Genomic DNA, 10,712 nt, shown 5'->3' with positions numbered 1-10,712 from the left:
TAGAAACATTGATGAGAGAGATACATCGACCAGCTGCCTCCTGCATACCCCCCACTCGAGATGTGCCCACAACCAAGGTCTATGCCCTTGACTGGAATCGAGCCCGAGACCTTTCAGTCCACAGGCCGACGCGCTATCCACTGAGCCAAAGCAGTCAGGGGCAGAGGCCTTACCCTTGTGCCTAATGCCCAAGTGTCTTGCAGGGTAGTGACTGCGTGTGTCATTGGAAATCACTTTTCCTATAGCAGGCATTGCCATGCCACCTCTGCCCCTCGTCCCTGCGCCTGGCACCTTGGCGTGCACTGGCGGGCCCACCATCTTGCCGGGGGGCTCTCTCTTGCTCCAGGCCACTGTTCTGTGGCTTTGCCACCCATCACCCAATGCGGCGGCCCAGGAAGGCTGGGGAGCCACCCGGCGGCCCTCACACGGATGCTGGCGGAGTTGGGGCGCTGCTCAGCAGAGCGCAGGCAGGAGGCCGAGGCTACGGCCACGGTAGCTGCGCGCACAGCCACGGTTTCACGTGGAAAGGGTCAGCAGGCGGAAAGCTGGGGAGGGGGCGAGGAAAGAGAGGGATCGGCAGGAGCTGCGCCACGCGGGGCGGCGGGGGTGGGGTGGGGTGGGGGTTGGGGGGCAAGGAGGAGGAATATAATGATTACAATTTAGGGGCTTGGAGGAAGGGCTCCACGTGGCCGGACCCCAGACCTCAGAAGAGGGGGCGCCGCTCACCTCATGCCGGGCTTTCTGCTGAGACGGGCCTGTGAGCTGGACACTGAGCACCGACCGGAGTCAGGGAGCCGCCAGCACCCACAGGCGGGAAGGACGGAAAGTGGGGCTCCGCGCTTCCTCCGGCCGCGAGGGCTCTCTGGCGCCCCCTATAGACGGCGTCTGTCAAGGAGCCGCTGGCAAAGCAGGAACTCGAATGGCGGACTCGCCTGCCCCAATCAAAAGGCAGAGCGCAGCCCCTGCCGGTGTTGTTCAGTGGATAGAGCGCCGCCCCTAGGACTAAAGGTCCAGTGTTTGATTCAGGTCAGGACACAGGCCCGGGTTGCAGGCTCGATCCCCGGTGGGGGGCGTGCAGGAGGCAGCTGATGGATGTTTCTCCCTCTTCCTCTCTAAAATCAATAAAAATATTGTAAAAAAAGGCAGAGGTGGGGCTTACTCAGAGCCACAGACACACAGAGCAGAGCCACACGAGTCCCAGGCCATCGCTCACTTAGCCTCAGCGCTTATTACTACGTCGGCTTCCTCGTTTCATGGATCCCCTGCAGCATTTTAAAGCAAATCGCATCATTCCGCCCATAAACACTTCCCATGTACCAGGCTGCAGGCTTTCAGAACACGGTACTGTACCACCAACACTCCCAGTGAAAGGAAGGCTGACTCCTTAGCATCAGCTCACACTCAGTCTGCGTTCAGATTGTTGGATTGTCCCCAAGATTGTTTTTAAATATATATATTTTATTGATTTTTCTTACAGAGAGGAAGGGAGAGGGAGAGTCAGAAACATCGATGAGAGAGAAACATCAGTCAGCTGCCTCCTGCACCACACACACACACACACACACACCCCCACCCCCCCACCCCCCCCCCCCCCCCCCCCCCCCCCCGCCCCGGGGATGTGCCCGCAACCAAGGTACATGCCCTTGACCGGAATGGAACCTGGGACCTTTCAGTCCGCAGGCCGACGCTCTATCCACTGAGCCAAACCGGTTTCAGCCAGATGCCATTTTTGAGCTTTCCACATTCTCTCCCTCCCCCTTTAGGAAACCACTTTTTATTCGTTTCGGCTTTACCTTTTCATTGTTTTATTTTGAAAACTATCAGAAAATACGTGCCTATATGTATATTTCCAAAATATACTCCTTTTTATACAACTTCGCTGCATCTTGCCTTTTTCAATTAGCACCATATCTTACAGATCACCATGTAGATATACTATAGTTTAAATAAAACTTTAATGGCTTCATCATTTATTAATTCGTCTCCACTTTTTGGATGCCTAAGTTGTGTATAATTTTCATCATTATAAAGAATGCTGTGGCCCTGGCCAGTATTTCAGTGGCTAGAGCCTCGGCTGGGGTGCCGCACCGAAGGACTGCGGGTTCGATTCCTGGTCAAGGGCACGTATCTTGGTTGCAGGTTCAATCCCAGCCCCTGGGTGCATATGGGAGGCAACCAATCAATGGGTCTCTCCCACATAGTGTCTCTCTCTCCCTCTCCCTCTCCCTCTCCCTCTCCCTCTCCCCCTCCCTCTCCCTCTCTCTTCTCCTCCCCTTTCTCCCTCCCTCCCTTACACTCTCTCTAAAAATCAATGGAAAAATTATCCTTGGGCGAGGGTTAACAGTAAAAAAGAATAATGCTTTACCAACTAGCTTTGTATATGCAGGTTTTTCCTGATGTAGGATTATTACCTCAGATGACAAGACTCTCAGACACAAATTGAGTTCAGTCAGAGGGCTGAGTGAGTGCGCTATTTTACTGCTAAATTGGTTCACAAAAGAGCTGCACGGCCGCCCATTTCCGCCTGCAATCTACAGAGCGCTCATGTGCCCTCATTCTCATCTGAATGGGGCATTCTGATGCCTCTTCATCTTTACTATTTTATATCCGTAAGTATATTCGTGTAGCAGCCATGTATTTTCCCATCAGGCTTTTGTGGTGAGGTAGTTTATTTTATTGCTGTCTATTTAAAAGATAACATTTAGAAATCATAGTATAGCAAAGATCATTTTTGACTAAATTCACTTTTCTGTATCTTTAACCTTAAGAGCGTGTGGAGTTATGGAATATCTTTCTGAGCTAATAAATAACTAGTACTTACATGCCAGACCATAACATGGGCAAAATTTATAAAGTACAACGGTTATACAAGAGCCATAAAACACATAAAAATTATTCCAGCCATTTTATTTTATTTTAAATATATTTTATTGATTTTTTACACAGAGGAAGGGAGAGTTAGAAACATCGATTCAGCTGCCTCCTGCACACCTCCTACCAGGGATGTGCCCGCAACCAAGGTACATGCCCTTGACCGGAATTGAACCGGGACCCTTCAGTCCGCAGGCCTATGCTCTATTCAGTGAGTCACACCGGTTTCGGCCCAGCCATTTTAATACAGTATATCGAGATACTCAGAGATAGTAAATATTCAAGTTATTTTGCTGGATTTGTAGCAGTGTGATTGCTTTCACCCCTTTCCAGGAAGAAAACAGAAGCTGCAAATGTTTTAAAACCAGAACGGCCTTGCTCCCCAGTCAGATGGCGGTGACACGCGTTCCTAGATTCATGTCATCCTTCTTCACCGGATTAATTAGCAAACTGATTTCTCTCTCCTTCCTTTCTGGGGGATATTTTTAAAACATCGGTGGCAGTTATGCAGAGTGCAGTTTATAGGTCACGCACATACTCATATTCTGAAGCCTCTGCACAGGCCTCTCAGTGCAAATGCTAGTTCTGAGTATGGGCTTAGGGATTGGGAACACCCAGCCATTTCCCTGAATGTCACCGGACTCAGCAGCGGAGCCCGGGGGCGGGAGGGGGCTGGGGGAGGACAGGGTGTGCCCCACCAAGGTCACCTGTCAGTCTCAGGCCCATCAGCAGTAAACAGTTTTAACAAATGGTGCTGGGAGGCCTGGGGTTCTTCCGCCCCAGCCCGAAAGGAAACAGGAGGGATCCCCTCTGCTGAGAAGGAAACAGTGTGTGCGCCTGCCCCGTGACTGCTCAGCGGAAAGCTCGGGCCTGTGGCAATGAGCCTCTGCAGCCAATAGCAAACGCTGCCCACTGCTCAGTCCTCTCCGGAGCACGTTTTGGGGGGACCACAGGGCAACAATGAGCAGACGTGGCCAATCAAAATCAATTCCCCATGCCAATGGAAACTGCCTTTTTAAAGACTAGCTCCCGGCCCTGGCCGGTGTTGCTCCGTGGATAGAGCATCGGCCTGCGGACTGAGGGGTCCTGGGTTCGATTCCGGTCAAGGACATGTACCTTGGTTGTGGGCACATCCCCAGTGGGGACTGTGCAGGAGGCAGCTGATCGATGTTTCTAACTATCTCTCTCCCTTCCTCTCTGTGAAAAATCAATAAAATATATTAAAAAATAAATAAATAAAGACCAGCTCCCGGTTGGAAATGAACCAGAACGTGAGTGTCCAGGATCAGGGAGGCCAGTCTCTTCCTTCCCTGCTCGGGGAAAACAAATTCGCGGAGAACGCTGGCAGGTGCTCCCTGGTACTAAGTATCCAAACCCCTAACGGTGCACCCTCAGGGGCCGTCCCACAGGGAGCCTCTCATCCTGGGGACACACGCAGGGTGTGGGCAGAGAACAACAAGAGTGTTTATGCAGCGCAGGGGGGACAGCAAGAGACCAGAGTCCCCCAGTGCCCAGCGCCTGGGGGCCGTTTGGGGAAGCTGTGCGCATGTCTGACAGCCTGTCTCCTGTCCCCCTGAGCTCACAGATGACAGAGGCTGCTCAGGCCCCCCCACCAGGACGGCCCTGCTCCCCCTTTCCCAGCTCCCCCTGGACCTCTGGCCCACTGCTGGCCAATTACATACAAGGGGGTGTACTGGGGACTTCTGGGGACATTTCTACTCTCCTGATTTAAAAAGAAATACAGGACAGATACTGTGGATGGCAACAATCCCCTACTACAGACCTTCTGTTAGTGAGACTGACTCTTTTTACTTTTTATTTTTATTTTTTAAAATATTTTTTTATTGATTTCAGAGAGGAAGAGATAGAAACATCCATGATGAGAGAGAAGCTTGGATCGGCTGCCTCCTGCACACGCCACCCTGGGGATCTAGCCCACAACCAGGGCCTGTGCACTGACCAGGAATGGAACTGTGACCTCCTGGTTCATAGGCCATGCTGGCTGGCTGAGATTGACTCTTTCTTAAACAATTTTTATTTGTTGAGGAGAGAGAGAGTGAGAGAGAGAGAGGGGGGGGGGAGAGAGAGAGAGAGAGGACATCAATTTATTGTCCCACTTATTTGCATTCATTCATTGGTTTTTGTATGTGCCCAGACTGGGGATCGAACCCTCAACCTTGGCGTATTGGAGGATGCTCTAACCAACTGAGCTGCCCGGGCAGGGCCAAGACTGACTCTTATTCCTACAGTCAAGGATCAGCCACGTCTTCTGCTATTTGCAGTCAAATGCCCTGGCTGACGGAGGTGCCTGCAGGAGTCCGGGCTGCTGGGAGCGCTACAGGCTGCCCGCCTTCTCTGCCAGCGATCTCCAGGAACCGGACTCTGCTGGAGCCAGCTGCCAGGCCGATGGCATGCCCCTTCCCAGGGGCCAGCCCACATGCAACGCCAGGGGAGTATAAGGCCCAGCCTTCTCCAGCCTGGCGATGCCACAGGCCCGCTAAACTGCAGAGTGGAGGCCTCGCTGCTCCTGCACCGTTGCTGGCTTGTTCTCTTGTCTCACCTGCTCTCTTCCCTCCCCCATGTATTTGATCCTGAAAACATCACCTCATAAACTTCCTGCATACAAATCTCTGTCTGAGTCTGTTTCCTGGGAAACCCCACCCACAACACTACTCACACATTTATTCAATGAAAAGATGTTCCAGATTTATTGCTCAATGACAAAACAACGGGTTATGGAACAGTCTGCATGATATCATCCTGTTTTCTTATTATACAGACTGGAGGCCCAGTGCATGGAATTCATGCACGGGGGGCAGGGTATGTCCCTCAGCCCAGCCTGCACCCTCTCCAATCTGGGACATCCCTCTCACGATCCAGGACTGCTGGCTCCCAACTGCTCGCTTGCCTGCCTTCTTAATTGCCTCTAACCCCCTGCCAGCCTGATCACCCCTTAACCGCTCTCCTGACAGACTGACTGATGTCTAACTGCTCCCCTGTCAACCTGATTGCCCCTTACTGCCCTCTTCTGCAGGCCTGGTCCCTCCCAACTGCCCTCCCTGCTGGCCATCTTGTGGTGGCCATCTTGTGTCCACATGGGAGCAGCCATCTTTGACCACATGAGGGCAGCCATCTTATGTTGGAGTGATGATCAATTTGCATATTACTCTTTTATTAGATAGGATTCTATATTTGCAGGGAGAAATATCTGGAAAACTTTTTAGGACATATTCTGGGTATATTTTTAAAAGAATAGTTGGTATATAATGTTATATTCGTTTCAGATGTAAAATAGAGAATGTTTTTATGATCTGATAATATTGGCAACTTTCTTAAATAAGACATAATCAGTGCAAACCATAAGGAAAGGCTTATATACTGAACACACATGCCAATTCAAGGAAACTGAAGACAGTGAAACCATAAGCCACAAAGTAGGAGACAATATATATTTTTTATTTTTTCAATATGATAACTGACAAAAGATTGCATCCAGAATATATAATAAACCTGAAAAAGTCAAATCCAATAGAGAAGGAAGCAAAGAATAGGAAAAGGCAATTCATAGAAGAAGAAACATATATGGCCAATAAAATATTAAGAGACTCACAACCTCAGCAGCTCCAAAACAGTTCTCACCCTTTGGATAGCTAACAAATGAAAAAGACTATAGTTGCTTGTGTTGGCAAGAGTGTGGGGGATCAGGTATTAATATATAATATTCTTTTCTTTGATACACAATATTCTTTTTAAAAATATATATATTTCATTGATTTTTTTACAGAGAGGAAAGGACAGGGATAGAGAGCCAGAAACATGGATGAGAGAGAAACATTGATCAGCTGCTTCCTGCACACCCCCTACCCGGGACCTCTCAGTCCACAGGCTGACGCTCTATCCACTGAGCCAAACCGGTTTCGGCTTGGGCTGTTTCTTAAAAGTTAAACACACTGACATTATAATTCAGTTACCCTACTCCCAGGTCTTTATCGAGAGAAAGGAAGCAGGTATCCACACAAAGTCGTGTACTGGGAAGTGAATATTCCTAGCAGCTTTCTCTGAGAGCAAGAATTGGCAACCACCCAGATCCATTAACAGGTGCCCAGATACACAAACTGTGGTGCATCCATCCAACGGAACCCTGCTCGGCACCAACAGAGATGAGTCAGTGATACATCAATGACATCTAGGAATCACAGAATCTTTCCGCTGTGTGCAAGAAGCCAGATGATAATGAATATATATTGTATGATTCCATGTATTATTAGTTTTTAAAATATACTTTTATTGATTTCAGAGAGAGGAAGGGAGAGGGAGAGAGAAGCATCCATGATGAGAGAGAATCATGGATCGGCTGCCTCCAGCATGCTTCCCATCAAGCCCACAACCCGGGCCTGTGCCCTGACCGGGAGTTGAACTGTGACTTCCCAGTTCATAAGCTGATGCTCAACCCCTGAGTCATGCCAGATGGACCGTATGATTCCATTTGTACAAAATTGTAAAGTGTGCAAAATAACCTCTAGTGACTGAAAGCAGGTCAGTGGTTGCCTGGGGCAGGGGTGTGGTGGGAGGGGGGTTGGAGGGAGGAATGGCAAAGGAACACCAGGAAAATTATTTCCAATCTTAGGTATGTTCACTTTATTAATTGTGGTGATGATTTCATGGGTATGAAATATAATAATATAGAACTATATATATTCTTATATTATACATAAAACTATATACATAGCTTTCAGATTATACATTTTAAATATGTGAAGATTTTTAAATCTCAATTAGCCTTAATAAAAGCATGCACAGAAACCCCCAAACTTGGGTTTGTCACCCCCAAGCTGGATCTATGTTGTCTTATATAATATTAGTGGCCTGGTGCATAGATTTGTGCACATTGAAAGGAAATTAATTAGAAGAAATATCCTTTCTTCTTATTAATGCATGCAAATTATACATGTTCTGTACCCGAAGCTACACTGTGTTCTAGTAAAAAGCCTGCTCAGATTGGCCAGAGTCAGAGAGGCGGCCTATTAAAAAACGAACTGGTGCCGAAACCGGTTTGGCTCAGTGGATAGAGTGTCGGTCTGTGGACTGAAAGGTCCCGGGTTCAATTATGGTCAAAGGCATGTACCTTGGGTTGCGGGCACATCCCCAGTAGAGGGTGTGCAAGAGGCAGCTGATCGATGATTCTCTCTCATCGATGTTTCTAACTCTCTATCCCTCTCTCTTCCTCTCTGTAAAAAATCAATAAAATATATTAAAAAAAAAAAAAAAAAAAAAGAACTGGTGTTGCCTCGGAAGTGGGGGGTAGTCTTATACAGCGGATATAGGCCTAAACCTATGTTTTAACTAAAATTAGGGGGTCGTCTTATACGCCAGAAAATACGGTATATAACAAAAGCCCAGCAACTGAACAGCAGAATGACCAAAACAACCAGTCAACCAGTCGCTAGGACACGCACTGACCACCAGGGGGCAGACACTCAATGCAGGAGCTTCCCCCTGGTGGTCAGTGTGCTCCCACAGGGGGAGCACTGCTCAGCTGATCGGGATGAGCGGTGCTCCCACAGGGGCCGATCCCCACAGGCCACACCCCCACCGGTGCACGAATCCCGTGTACTGAGCCCCTAGTTTTTTAATGTTGCTATTCACCCTTCCTCTATAATAGAACTATCAACCAAATTCATGATTGATAATGACATCAAAACACACGTGTGCCATTGGCATCAGCAACAGCTTTCTATGTATCACACATGCGCGAGTCAATGTTTATTTTGAAATTACCAGTGTGCGTCATATGTACCCGCCGGTCGGATGGTCAAATGGACATATGGTCGGTCACTTAGCCTTTTATATCTATAGATTGACAGCAGGGAGACAAAAGGCAGTCGGCAGGGGCTTACCTTTTCAAGGTGTTTTTTTCAATCCAGTCATCTATCATCTAAGAATATACTCCCCCTCAGCCTGGCCAGGTAGCTCAGGTGGTTAGGAGCACTGTCCCTTGTGCCAAGGTGGTGGGTTCGATCCCCAGTCAGGGTGCATACAAGAATCAACCAATGAATGCATAAGTAAGTGCAATAGCGAATCTCTCTCTCCACTCAGTTTAAGGAAGAAAAAGAAGGCTGCTGGCTCACAGGGACCTTACACAGAAGAGGCTGCCAAGCCCGAAGGCAGAGCAGCGGGGCAGCCACTTCCTGCCGGCTGCGATCAAAGGGGAACCTTTGGGACTTCCCCTTTAAGAAGGTGGGGTGGCCTCCTTTCCCCGGGACCACATGTGAACACGGGGAGAGGGAGGAAGAGGCACGCCGGTTAGAGGCCGGCAACCCGGAAACATCACAGGCGCAGGCAGGACCAGAGGCCACTCTCTCCGGCCCAACTCCATAAGGAGGCTAGATCAACAGACAGCAGTCTTTTATTTTATTATTTTTAAAAAAATATATATTATTGATTTTTCACAGAGAGGAAGGGAGAGAGATAGAGTTAGAAATATCGATGAGAGAGAAACATCCATCAGCTGCCTCCTGCATGCCTCCTACTGGGGATGTGCCCGCAACCAAGGCCTGCCCTTGACCAGAATTGAACCTGGGACCCTTGAGTCTGAAGGCCGACGCTCTATCCACTGAGCCACACGGGCCAGGGCGGGACAGCAGTCATTGAGAGGATCGCTGTGCTCCAGCCAACACCACAGGAAAAGACTGTGACCCCCCTCAACCTCCCAAGGCCAAACGAGGAGGTACATTTCCACCTGGCCAGGCCGGAAGGAGATGCCCCCCCGCCCCTTCCCCCACTCAGGGGTGCGAGAGGAGCCGAGTGGGAAGGAGAAACGCACATCCCTGCGGGGAGGTAAGGAACAGCGGAAACCACACGGGGCCTGGGCTGCACCCCGCCCAGCAGTGACGGGTGCCCCGGCCTCCTCTCTGGGTGGCGTCCAGGAGGCCTCGTGGGGGACGGATCGCACCCCGCTCATGGGCGGCAAGGCCACGCCACCACGTGAAGGCAGGAATGAAGCACCTTGAACCCTCCCAGCCGGGGGTATGATGGAGGACCAGTGAGGAACCTGACCCCCCTTCCTGGCAGCAGGGAGGCACACACCCTCACCCATGTCAACACAGGCCCTGAGCGCCCGGACTTTCACCGCCTGGCAGTGCGGGCAGTGTCCTCACCTGCCCCGCCTCACAGCTGCACAGGAAGTCCGCTAGCCCAGGTTCCAATAATATTTGGAAGCTTATACTTCGTGCCACTAATGGCCTGGTTGCAATAGAAACAAATCTCTTATTCCAAGAACCGGGGCAAGCTCCATCCGAGTGCGAAAAGACAAGCAGAGGACAGACTTGTTAGAATCCGTTGACAAGGATTTTAAAGCAGCTGTCATAAAAGTGCTCAATGAACCAATTACAGACAGGCCTGTAAAAAATATTTTTAAAGCCTCAGCAAGAAATCCAACATATAAGGAAGATCAAGATGGAAATTTTAGAATTAAAATTGCAGTAATTAAAATAAAAAATTAATGTGTACACTCAATAACAGAATATATAGGACAGAGGAAAGAATCAGAGAATTTCAGGGTAGAACAGAAGTTACCCAATCTGAACAACAGACAAAATAGACTGAACACACACACACACACACACACACACACACACACACACAAAAACAGAGCTTCAGAGACATGTAAGACATAACAAAACAGCCGAATGTTCAGATCATGGGTATCTCAGAGATGAGGAATAAGAAGGCAGAGCTGAAATATTATTCAAAGAAATAATGGCTAAAAAGTCCCAAAATTTGGCCCTGCCCTTGCCGCTCAGTGGTTGAGCATGAACCTATGAACCAGGAGGTCACGGTTT

The sequence above is a fragment of the Pipistrellus hanaki genome (genome assembly GCF_964339955.1).
Source record: "Pipistrellus hanaki genome assembly, chromosome: X".
Lineage (NCBI taxonomy): Eukaryota > Metazoa > Chordata > Mammalia > Chiroptera > Vespertilionidae > Pipistrellus > Pipistrellus hanaki.
This window is presented reverse-complemented; position numbering follows the sequence as displayed.